The sequence below is a fragment of the Apium graveolens genome, chromosome 11, assembly GCF_009905375.1.
Source record: "Apium graveolens cultivar Ventura chromosome 11, ASM990537v1, whole genome shotgun sequence".
NCBI lineage: Eukaryota > Viridiplantae > Streptophyta > Magnoliopsida > Apiales > Apiaceae > Apium > Apium graveolens.
In genome coordinates, this window is record NC_133657.1 from 67,792,982 (window position 1) to 67,806,207 (window position 13,226).

Sequence of the window (13,226 nt, forward strand, 5' to 3'; positions counted from 1 at the left end):
AAGGGCTATTGTCAAAGTTTGTCAAAGTTTCTTCTAGAGAATCACTTCACTAGAAATGTTAATGGCTCTAGTATACTTGTTCAAATTTATGTAGATGACATTATCTTTGGCTCTACAGATGAAAAACTTTGCAAACAGTTTGCTAAATTGATGCAGAATAAGTATGAAATGAGTATGATGGGAGAACTAACTTACTTTCTTGGTTTGCAAGTTAAGCAAGTTAGTGATGGAATATTCATTAGACAAACTAAATACATTTATGATCTTTAAAGAAATTTGATCTAATGGATTGCACATCTGCAAAACTCTCATGGCCACTGCAACTAAGCTTGAATTAAACACTACTGAAAAGTCTGTGGATATTTCAAGTTATAGGGGCATGGTTGGCTCACTTCTGTACTTAACAGGTAGTAGGCCATATATAATGTTTGCTACATATTTGTGTGCTAGATTTCAGGCTGATCCTAGAGAATCTCACTTAGTAGCTATTAAGAGAATTTTCAGGTATCTCAAGGGAACACCAAAACTTGGCATTTGGTACCCTAGAGATTCTGGTTTTAATATAATTGGTTATTCAGATGCAGATTATGGAGGTTGTAGAATTGATAGAAAAAGTACAACAGGAACCTGTCAATTTCTAGGAAACAAGCTTGTGTCCTAGTTCAGCAAAAAGCAAAATTCAGTTTCTACTTCTACAGCTGAAGCTGAATATATTGTTGCTGGCAGTTGTTGTGCACATATTTTGTGGATGAAAAACCAATTGCTAGACTATGGTCTGCAAGTGGAAAGAATTCCCATTTTCTGTGATAACACAAGTGCAACTGCCATCACTGAAAATTCAGTACAACATTCAAGGACAAGGCACATAGACGTCAAGTACAACTTCATAAGGGAACATGTAATGAATGGTACTATGGAACTACATTTTGTACCAAGTGAATAGCAGCTTGCAGATATATTTACCAAGCCATTGGATGAATCCACCTTTTCAAGGTTGGTAAGTGAGTTAAGTATGCAAAATTACTCTTAAATCTCTTCAGATAATTTGTAAGTTGTAATGCAGCTAGAAATTTAATTGATTTTTCAGTCTTAGATGGAATTTTGGCTAAGTCAGAATTTACATCTCGACGGATGATCTTTATCCATCGAGTTTGATCATCCGTCGGAATACTGTTTGTAAATAAAAATCAATTATTTTTCTAGAATATTTTATAACTCGACGGATAATAGTTTATCCTCATCTATCGAATTTTCTGAATCTTAGCCGTTTATTCTCTGAACATTATCCATCGAGTATACTTACAGTTTATAAGTATAACACGACGGATAATTGAAGGAATTTTTACAGTTTATTTTTAAACGGCTATTTTGGGCAATTTTCATTGGTTACTTTATTTTACTTTATTATTTTTTAGAGTTTTCTTTTTTTGAGATAGTATAAAATCTTATTTCATTTCCATTGCTTTTCTTTTATCATTCTCAAATTATCTGCTCTAAACTCTCTCTTTCTCGAAAGCAATTATCATCTCTATCTCTGCAATTTCCAGTCTCTAACAATGGCACCAGTAGTCAAGATCATGTCACAAACTGGATACATCTATGAGAAGAACAACTTCACGGCTCTAGTAAACAAGGGGATTCAACATTCAAGTGACTACCACAAAATGATGGATTTTGTGAAGAACTGCAAACTCAGCTATGCAATGCTAGAATCACCCACCATCTTCTGTGAGGTTGTTGAAGAGATGTGGACTACTGCTACATACAACTCTACTGATAAGACCATCACACTCACCATTAAAGGTAAGGAATTCTGTATCAATAGTGATGTTATTAAAGCATGTTTCAAAATTCCTGATAATATTATGACCTCATCACACACAGATACTGATATTGTTAATATGCTTAATTCCATGAACTATGCACTCTCTATTTCTAAGTTAAGTGATATTAGGAGGTTGGGTCTTAGGAAAGAATGGAGTTTCATGTGCGATGCAGTTACCAAGGTCTTTTCTGGTAAAATCAGTAATTTTGATTCTGTCAATATATCAATGCTTAACATGCTTTACATGCTAGTTACAGATAAGTTCTTTAATTTTAGTGATCTTGTTTTGTTTGAGTTGGGGTTTAAATTAGGGTAGTTAAATAAGAGGGGTAAAAATGTTTATTATGCTAGATTTTTCATGATGCTAGCTAACCACCTCTCTGAGGAAATTGTGCTTGAGAACCCAAACAACAAATTAGATTGTTGGGTTCAAGAGAGAAGAATTATTGCATATTTAAACAGGGCAAATCATCACAGGGAAACACCTCAGGTAAGTGAGGTAAGTTCATCTGTCCCTACTCTTCCAACTTCATAGATTTCATTGAATTCTAGTGTAGCTATGGAAACTGTGTCAATGACCCAACAGTTGCCTACCCAAGCTACTAAACCATCAAAAATTTCAAAATCCAAATCAAAGAAAGCCCCATCTGGTATCTCTCAAAAGATGCCAGTTGTAAAATCCACCAAACCCAAAGAGGGGAGTGTGAAGGTGGGAAAGGTAGGTGAGGGACAGGGTGAATATAAAAGAAACTCTAAAATTAAGGATAGAGAAATGAGTGGTTCCCAGCCTAGCCACACTGCAGTTTCCCAACAAACTGCAGTGATTAATAAGGATAAAAGCTCATTTCTAGTTGCATCCTCCCAAAAGGATGTGACTATTGAACAAAGCTCTCAACTAAGAGCACAAGTCAAAAGGATAAGGGACACTAGCTCACCCCAAACTTATTCCAGAAAGAAGAAATCAAAAACCTTTGGGGATGCACAGGGTTCACACAATGTGCAAACTGGTGCTACAGACACAGTCATTGCACCTTCACAAATTCAGCTTGATATGGCTCCAACAAATGTGGAGTCACAGCCAAAATCATTAGTTATAGAAGCACCTCAAACACCAAATTCTCCCACAAACTCTCTGGATGTTGATATGATCAACACATCAATTCATGATTCCCCTTCTTTTACTTTGTTGGGGAAGCCAAAATCTAGTACAAGTGAGCATCATCTTTTGGATGATTTGTTGGCTCACTTGCCAATTCTTTCAGGAACTGTTGAAATATCTGTGCCCAAAATCTCATCAATCAGTACAGAGTCCATAATAGTTTCAATTCCAAGTTCATTCATTTCTACTCTCTCGATGGATATTGCTCATCCGTCGAGTAGTGATTGTATCCCGACGGATAAGCTTAACAACATTTATCCGTCGGATAGTCAAACTGCTAACCCGATGGATATTTCTCATCCGTCGGGTGTCTCTGCACAACTTCAAACTTCATCTATTATCTCTAGTGTAGAAGACTTAGTGGTTGTACAGTCACTCTTAGGATTGAGGGAAGAGAGTGTTATGAGTGAGAGTCTGGGTTGCTCCCAGGAAAAAGGGGAGGATAAGAGTGAAAATTAGCAATCCAGTTCTTCAGGATTGGAAAAGAGAGTGAGAGAAGTCCCACCTTAGATGGTGAAGGTGAGGGTGTGAGGGCGGGGAGCCAAGGTGAGACCCTGATGCAACAAAAGAGAGAACAAGAGAGAAATGCAGGTACCGGAGCTATAAGGATGGATGTCATTGCTAGTGTGTTAATGAATGTCCAGGATGCAGACAGGGAGGGACTATCTTAGCAACCTCAAGCTGTTATAGATTCCAACTCCCTTGATGCTGATGCATTTACTCACCCTGTTCCAGCTTATCAACTTCTAGCTGAACAGGGCAATGACAATGCAGAAAGGATGCTCAATTTGGTGCATACCGCTAAGTCAATGCTAAGAGCTAAGGATGCCATCACAGCTTTGCCCTCTACAGCTGGTGATGTTGATTATGATACTGGTGGTTCAGCAGATTTCTTTGGAGATGAAGGTGGAGATAGTGAAGAAGAGCCATTGGACATAGGGGAGAAGTAGGTTCCAGTTCAAGATCAGGCATGCCAACATGGGCATTTTCAAAATATTGTGATGAACACTACTTCAAGATAACCCTGATCCAACTCATAAATCAGACAAATTCTGCTCTTCAAACCACTACAAATGCCAACATCAAGAAGCTTCTTCAAGCACATCTTGCCTCTCTACAACTACAACAAATTCAATGCTTCGAACATGCTAGAGATGTCAACACCATCAAAGGAGATATTGATGAGATGAAGAAGGCTATTTCTGACAAAATGGATTCTAAGCTTCCAGAAGCTACAATGCTTGACATCAAGAGACAACTCAGGAAAAATTCTGATCTTGCCACAAAGATAGATGCCTTGGATACAAGAATGTCAGCTATGGAAGCATCTTTAACATCCATTCATCTGTATCAAGCTCAACAGACAGACTTGCTTCAGAAATTGGTGGCTGCACAAACCTCCTCCTCTACTCAACTTGATGATCACAAAGAGGGGGAGAAAGGACCAAGTGAGGGGGAGAAGCTTCACATTCAAATCAGTAAAGTAATTGTGCCTGCAATTACTTTCACCAAGCCACCAGTAACAGACAGTATTGATCTGATCAATAAAGCAGCAGCCAATTTAAGAGTAGCTGAAAAGGAGCAGTTGAAGCCAATAAAATGGGAGAAGATTGATGTGGACATTCAGAAGAAGTTTGGGCTAGTAAAGAAGCCAGAAAAGTCAGCCATTCATCACTCTCAAGTCAGGCAAATCTCTGTGAATGGAATGAGCATGAACTATCTGGAAAGGGAACAACCATCATGCATCAAATCTCCAAAGGCTGAAATAATTCTGAAGCCAAGGGCGAACTATCCAAAATCATCATTAAAGAACCCTTTGGATACAATGTATGAGACACCTAAGCCTGATGAGAAGAAACTGTTATCAAGGTCAATTGCCTTCTACAAGGATCCAACTGATTCAGCCTTAAAAAGGAGAATTGCTAAATTTTTCAGGAATGGGAAAAAATTTGTGTGGTGGCTGGACATCTTCAATTTGCTCAAGCAAAGAAAGAAGAAAAGGCAAGATTGAAGTAAGAAATGAAGCAAGCTATTCTAGATTCTAAAAAGGCTAAACAAAAGAAAGAGCAAGCTACTATCTTGGCCAAGCTACAAGCTGTGAAACCAACACAACAAATTCCTACGCAGCCATCTGAAATCACTAAATCTCAAGATCCAAATAAGCAAGTTGAACCACAACAGAAGAAATCTAAAAAATACAAGGAATTGGCCAAAAGAACCAAAAGGAAACTGAACTTTGTTGGTAAGGAATTGGAGGATCATTTTCCCAAGGAATCCACTCCAACTACAACTCAAGCACCTAAACCCTCAGTGGTATTTGAAGACATTAAGGTGGTGGATCCTTACAGGAACATTCATGGTGAACCTATTATGCCTAAGGATGAACCAATAGACTGGGAGAGTCTACCAATTCCTGACTTCAATTTGCCAATCCTTAACAAGCCAAAGAGAACAAAATCAAGAGCAGTCAAGAAAGTGAAGCTGTCACCTCTCAAATCCAAATCTCTAGTCAAAGCTCAATCTAAAGCCAACAAGGGAGATTACTTGTACTTATATGACATCAAGGAATTCTCTGACCTTAACCTCTATCTAGATGAACTGGAAGAAGTTAGAGGGATTGACGCCTACAGGAATCTACCTGAAAGGTTAGTTTTCAAGTACAAGGGAGGAAAAGAGATTCAATGGCCACTTCACAGGATCCTTTAAGAAAGCCAATCTGTGCTGATAAAAGTTTATTCATCTTTCAAGAAGAACTTTGGCTTCAATGTAAAAGCAAGAAGACTGGTTCTAAAGAAGATTGAAGAACTGAGGAGTATTAGAGCTAAAGATGCACTCCCAAAGACTCTAACTATTCCTTACACATGAAGTAGAGTGCATCTAAGTCCCTACTGGCTGATGGAGTTCATGGATGACAAAGGAGTTAGAAGATTTTTTAGATTAGAAGACCAATAAAGCTAAATCTCTCAGAATCTGATGAACTGGAATTCCACAGACAGCTCCAAAATCAGATAGAAGAAAACAACAGAAAGCTTGGAAAGAGATCCAGACCTTCAAGGAATTAGTTTAATCTGCTCAGGCTAGAGGAGCACCTTGAAAATGACTGTGAGCAAAACTTTGTACATTTTGTTATTTGAAGCACTTTACAGTACTATCTACTTCCTTTTAAAGTTGTATTTTTAGGGTGTTTTGTTATCATCAAGTTTCTCTTAATTTATGGCTACAACTCCAGTAGACATAAATTGGGGGAGATTGTTGTGAATATGTTGTGAACTTGATGATTTCATTAACAAAACACCTTAGTAGATTTTACTTAGTGAAAAATCTAGCACTCGACGGATAAGGATTATAGTTCCGATGGATGACTCAATACAGTCTCGACGGATGATGATTTATTATCCATCGAGTGAGTAGCTTGTGTAACAATAAGTCTGTAGCACATTTCTGCATACACATTGTTTAGATTCTGTAAGTAGTACTCAAGTCATGTTGACTTTAACTAGATAGGCAGAATAGGTTGATTAATTGTACATAGATGATGTCTTGTAATTCTGCATAAATGAAATAAAGTCAAGTTCCAGATTGCTACCCGATGGATAAACAACAATGCAATTCGACGGATGATCAATAAGACAACCCGACGGATGATCATGAACTCGACGGATGATCATGAACTCGACGGATGATCATGAACCCGACGGATAAAGAATTCAAACATCTGTTGACAGTGACAACACAGTCACATGCGTCGAGTGTATGCAAATGGAATGTGGAAGCCTATTCAACTGGGTTTTAGAGAACAAAGACGCATTGCCATTTCCATGCTATTATGAAGATATTCAAAGATGCTGGAATAGAGTAATGAAGTAGCATAGTATTAGACTTGATAGTTTTTGTTTTATTATCTTGTCTTATTACTTTATAGTCTTGGTGATATATAAACCAAGAAGTAGCAAATAGAACACTAAGCAACTGAGCAAGATTATCATTCTCAGAGAAACATTTGTAAGCTGTATTCCTAGCATTTCTCTACAAACTTAGTTGTTCATATTTGTAAGCAGCTGTGAGATAATTGCTACACAAAGTTCTCTTGATATAATATATATATCTCTGGTGGATACATTCAAATCCACCAGAAAGTTTTTAAAGACTTGTGTTTTTAATTACTTGTGTATTGATTCATTCCAAGTTATTATTCCGCCATTTGCAAATCAATTTCCACAGTTATATATTATTAAGATAAAACATTTTATATCTTTGTGAAAAAGTTTCAAGAATTCCATTCAACCCCCTTCTGTAATTCTTGTTGCATTGTTAGGGAATAACAATAGCCATCTTCACTTTCCATATGGGATACTCAGAAGGTCTCAGTATGGGAACCCTAATAGTCTCATATCGACTGTGGGTTTGAGTCTTTTGAATTTCTTCAGTTTTGGTGGGCTTGGTTGGAGTTTGTACTTCTTCAGACATGATTTTTTGGATCTTTACTGTATGTGTGTTAACAGATAAGCTCTGATACCAATTGTTAGGTCACACAACACTGTAGAAGGGGGTTGAATACAGTGTTATTACAATCAAATCGATTTTGAACACAAGTAACAGTAAACAAATATATTCAATATGATAAACTCTGTTACACTAGAACTGTTCTCTCTCAGTGATGAACAAATATCACTAAGAGCTGCTAGGTTACAATGTATAATCTTCTCGATAATGATAACACATATAGTGTAAACCTAAGTCTGTGTTTATATAGTACACAGTTACAAGATAACTTCTAATTAATATTGAATATAATTTTGTCTCCTAAAATATATCAATCAGATATCTTCTACAAGTCTTCCAGTCTTCTAACTCTTTCCATGCATATCTTCATTTGTTTTAGTCTCGATCTACTGTAAATCAGCTTCCTTCCTTATATGAAAGTCTTCCCGCACTTAAGTTCTGATATGACCTTAAGTTCTGATATTAAGTTCTGACTTCCAGTAAGTCCTGAATTCTGTAAATCCTGATTTGTCCTGTTGTTAAGTTCTGAAAACTAAACACAAATCATATTAGACATGACATCTCAAATATATCTAACATTAATTTCTAAAATTCTTTTTTAATTTTCAAAAATTCATTTTAAGTATTTAGAAATTCGGAAATAAACCTGAATTACTTAATTAATTATTTTAGTTAATAATTATTTATTTAATTGGTTAATTAATTTAAATATTAATTGATTAAATAATTTAATTAATTTTAGTTGAATATTTAATTGATTTCAAATTCCAAAAAATAGTTTCGAGCTTTAGAATATTTTTCTAAATTATGTTTAATGCTTTATAATTATTTACAAATGATTTTAAAGCCATTTTCGGGTATTCAGACCTTGTTATTTAATTATAACATGAATTTACCCCTTTTAATTTCAAAAAATGTTCAAAAAGTTGTATTAAATGTCAGAGATATCATTTTAACCCCGAACCTTCTTTGCAAAATTATTTTTATCGAATACCTTATGTGCTATGTGCTATGTGATACCTGATTGATGTGATATATTCTTATGTGATCGTTGTTTGACTCTTTTAGCCATAACTTTCAATCCATAAGTTGGATTTGGGTGAAACGAAGGGTAGATAGAAGCTTGTTATGTCTATGTGACGATTAGAATGAAAATAGATTGAGTATTCATAGATACGTGTGATGTTTAGCAGAGGAAGCGAGGCATAAGATAGGAAAGCAAGTAATTAGTGAGTAGAACCGATAGACGAGTGCAAGTGAAGTTGGAAATAAGTTGAGATAAGGTAAGTATTCCCTAAATTTCTTGAGACATATTGCAAGTACCCTGATCAGTTCTTGTTTTATATTGCAAGTGTTTTGAATATGAGTAAGTTATATCATACAGCGACATGTGATAGTTGAGTTGCTTAACCCTAAACCCTGACCAGATCGCTTGATACTTGAACTATAAGCCTTATTTATTGTAAACTATTGATTGTTGAATTCCCAGATACTAAACCACTCAAATACGATACTATTATACAAATACATTCACACCAAATAGCAAACACTGAAATAGAACTGCTTGAACATACAGGAACTCATGTATTCTACAATACCTTGTACCATCAAAGAACTAAACTTTATGTAACCATTAAATCATTGATCATCTATTACCCGATTCTTCTATAGGCTTGAATCCATTCTTCTTACTTACCTTGATATACCTTTACGGTACTCATGAATTACATTAAGCTTTGGGACAAATATCTTATCAATGTTAATTATGATTCTTTTTTATTGAATTACATTATTTATCATATTGAATTATCATAGAATTGGATGGTTTTCTAAATATGGACCAGATTCGTGGTCAGACCAGATTCGTGGTTGTATTAGGCCAATGTGTGCCTTGTATCTAGTATATAGAGCAGAGCTGTGTGCCTTGCTCGGGGTTAGTACGGGACAGATCAACAGCCTAACCTTGGTTTTTTAAATTAAAAGTGAATATCCAATTCTAATAATTTCTTAAGAAGAAGCAACTTTTAATTGGATGGAATTATTATGGGACCAGATAATGTGTTAACTAGTTAATGTTGCACGACTTTTAAGGGACAGTTGTGTGTTACTACGCCTATAAACTAGCAATTACCTTAACACATTATTTGAAATACAAACAACTATCATATTAAGAAAAAAAATAACTCTCAAATAAACTGAATTAAATCAAGTATCAATTACGGAATATAATTGTACAAATTCACAAAATACTCAAAGTCAGTATTTGAGCTTATCAAGATTCGATTACCTCTTAAGGATTCAACCTGTCAGGATTTGACATACCTCATTAAGATTTGATTGTCCATGTAAGGATTTAACTCACCTTGTCAGGACATGGTATGTCGGGATTTGATAAGTATAATCAGGATTTGATAGAACATTTCTTCTTATAGTTGATCATTCCAAGTTCATGTATGAGCTTTGCAAATGTTGCTTTTAGTAAGGGCTTGGTGAAGATGTCAGCTACTTGTTGAGCAGTTGGAACAAAGTGAGGCTTAATTGTTACTTCCATGACATGTTCTCTAATAAAGTGATATATGATACTAATGTGTTTTGTGAGAGAGTGTTGCACTGGATTTCCTGTCATAGCTATTGCACTTTGATTGTCACAGTAGATATGGATTTTTGAATAAGAGAATCCATAGTCCAAAAGCTGATTTCTCATCCAAAGGGCCTGAGCATAATAGCTTCCTGCAGCAATATATTCAACTTCAGTTGTAGATGTAAAGAAGTAGTTTTATTTCTTCCACCCAAATACTGACATCCACTTGAGGTACTCTTTCTGTCAATTTTGCATCTGGCGAAATCAACATCTGAAAAACCTATCAGACTAAAGTCTGATTCTCTTGTATACCATAAACCAAGAGATTGAGTCCCCTTTAGATATCTCAAAATTCTCTTTACTGCAACCAAATGAGGTTCTCTAGGCTAGCCCTGAAATCTTGCACACAAACAAGTTGCATATATAATATCTAGTCAACTTGCAGTTAGATACAGTAATGCACCAATCATTCCTCTGTTTGTTTTATAAATTATAACTTTTATAAGATTATTTTAACTTATTGTTTAATGTGTGTTGGCGGAGAAATTTGATAGCAACAAAATTCTAGGTTCGTAGCTGGAAACAAGATATATGAAGGTGGTTTTTCATGGAAAAATTGAACAGGGTGTGGTGGTTGTGTGTAATAGTGGCAGAAATTGCTTTGGGTTAGTTGTGGCTCCTTTGCGCTCCCAACTTCTGAACCTTTGCAACTTTTCTACATATCCTTATTAATAGGGAATTAAGCCAGCCTAGTTCTTGGGGAACAAGAAACCTAATGGGCTTAGATTTCTCCTCTTGAGGCCCAGTATGAAACCTACTGGAAACCGTCTTTTACTATCTTTAGGAATGTCCTCCAATGAGGCTTAACCAGAAAGGCCCAAGGCTCGTCTACGGTTTCGAGACTTTGCGGTTAAGGCATCTCCTCGGCTGAGGATAACCCTCTGCTACTAGCTAATTCTCTAGTCTGTGGAAGCAGGCATAACCATAATTTACCCCAAATATTAGATGCATCCTTGTTCCCCGAATAAGGAGCCCTTACCTGATTGCAGGACAAGTGATCCCAAGCGGTGCAAAGTGCAGGATACTACGAAGTCTTCCAAAAAGGACACCCATTGATTATAGAAGGAGGCCTTCCATCCAGGCATACTATAATGACCCGTATATTTTATTTATTATTTAAATGTATAATTATGGAATAAATAATTAAATAAAATGATTGTATGGGTTCAATCAGTGGGTTATTACTCTGTCACTATGTGTATGTGATTACTAGTGTATGAAATTGAATTGTGTGGTTAATTAATGAATTGTATGATTTTGTATCATTGTTAAAAATGGTGTTATTGCAGTTTTATTTCCATAAATACTTAGATTGTCTCTAAAATTATTTTTATAACTTTATAATTTCAATAATTATTTTTAGGACTTTATAAAATTGAGAAATCAATATTTCATTATTTATTTATCTTTAAATGATTTTCTGAGTGTGTTTAATGGTAAAATCCATATTTAATTATGGAAATCTTCAAAAATTATGAAACTTATATTTTATTAAGTTCGTATTATTCTCAGAATTTTGAAATTTGTTTGGGAATTTTTGGAATTAATTTCACCCGCGCGTTGATTGGTTAGTTATTAAAAAGCTGGTATCAATTGTGTTTCAAAAATTATTTTAAAATTTCGAAATTTATGTGTTTATTAACTTCGGGATATTTATAATATTTTAAGACTACTTTCGTGATTTTCTATATTTATTTTAAGTGCAGCTCGGTTCGTTAATTGATAAATGCGGGTATGATGTGCGATTTAAAAATGGTTTAAAAAAATTATGAAATTTTTATTTTATTATTATTTTATTATTCTGAGATATTTAAAATTAGTTTGGCAATTTTTCTGGTTATTTTCACCTGCAAGTTTATTCTTTAAAAACAAATTGCGGGGCAAACCCAGGCCGCATAAAGTTCGTATTTATCCTTATTTCTACGTGTCTGTTTCTCAGAAATTATAATTGATACGTGTTAAACCTTCTGTACATTTTCTTTGCTTGGCAGATTTTTTAGTATAATAATAATAAAAAAAATATACAGAATCAATTTCTCATCTCTCTTATCCTCCTTTCACTTCACTCTCTTTCTCTCATTTTTTCCCCTTTCCTACCAGTCTCTTCCGCGTCCCCCTCCATCGACCCCTGCTCCTTCTTCTTCCAATTCTTCCTTCCCTTTTTCTTTATTTACCTCCCTGAATCTCTCTCTATAGCAGGTATATATACATACATATATGTATAACTCGATTTCAGTTTAAACTCAAGGTTTTGATGTTAGCAATTGAAGATTATTGTTGTTATGTGAATATTGTGTTGATTCAAGGTAGACAGGGGACTCGACCTCGATCAAACACCCACGATTTGGGGTCGATCGGAGGTCAGTCGACCACCGACGATGAACCCGGCGAGCCGGCGGTCGTGGCTGATGCTTTTGCTTACGAATCTGTGTTGAAAGGAATTAGTTAGCGACAGTCTTGTTCGAGTTTCTTGAGTTATTCAGTGAATTAACGTATTTTGGATTTGATTCGTTTGACTATTGGTGTATATTTAATTAGGTTTTGTGTCAGTGTTTTTGTAGAATAGTTGATATAAATATTAAGGTCTAAAATTTTCAAATTTAACAAACCTGAAATTGATGTTTTATTCAGGTTTTAAATGTGTGGTTGTTAGTAAAGTATTGATTCGAGTAGTTGTTTGGTTGGATTATTGAAAATTTGTAGTGTTGGTGATTTTGTTGATTTTGTTAATGTCGATGTAATATCGACCGGTATGTTAATAATTAGAAGAGGTGCTGCCCGATTTCCGGAAGATTATTTTGGAAATTCGGAACGTATCCTTTAATTATAGGAACTATCTATCAATCCGTTTATTATATATATATATATATATATATATATATATATATATATTATTTTACAAATTTAATTCCTGATAAAAGAAACTAATTTTGGATTATTGTGAACCTGAGTCATACTTGATTGAGCGTTACCGTGATAAATTTATTTATATAAGTTAATTGGTTTATCTTATTATCAATTAATTAATAATATATTTGGTTCTACATATTTAAGGTAACTTTTTTGGAACCCAAATCTCAAACAGCTAGTCGTATGTA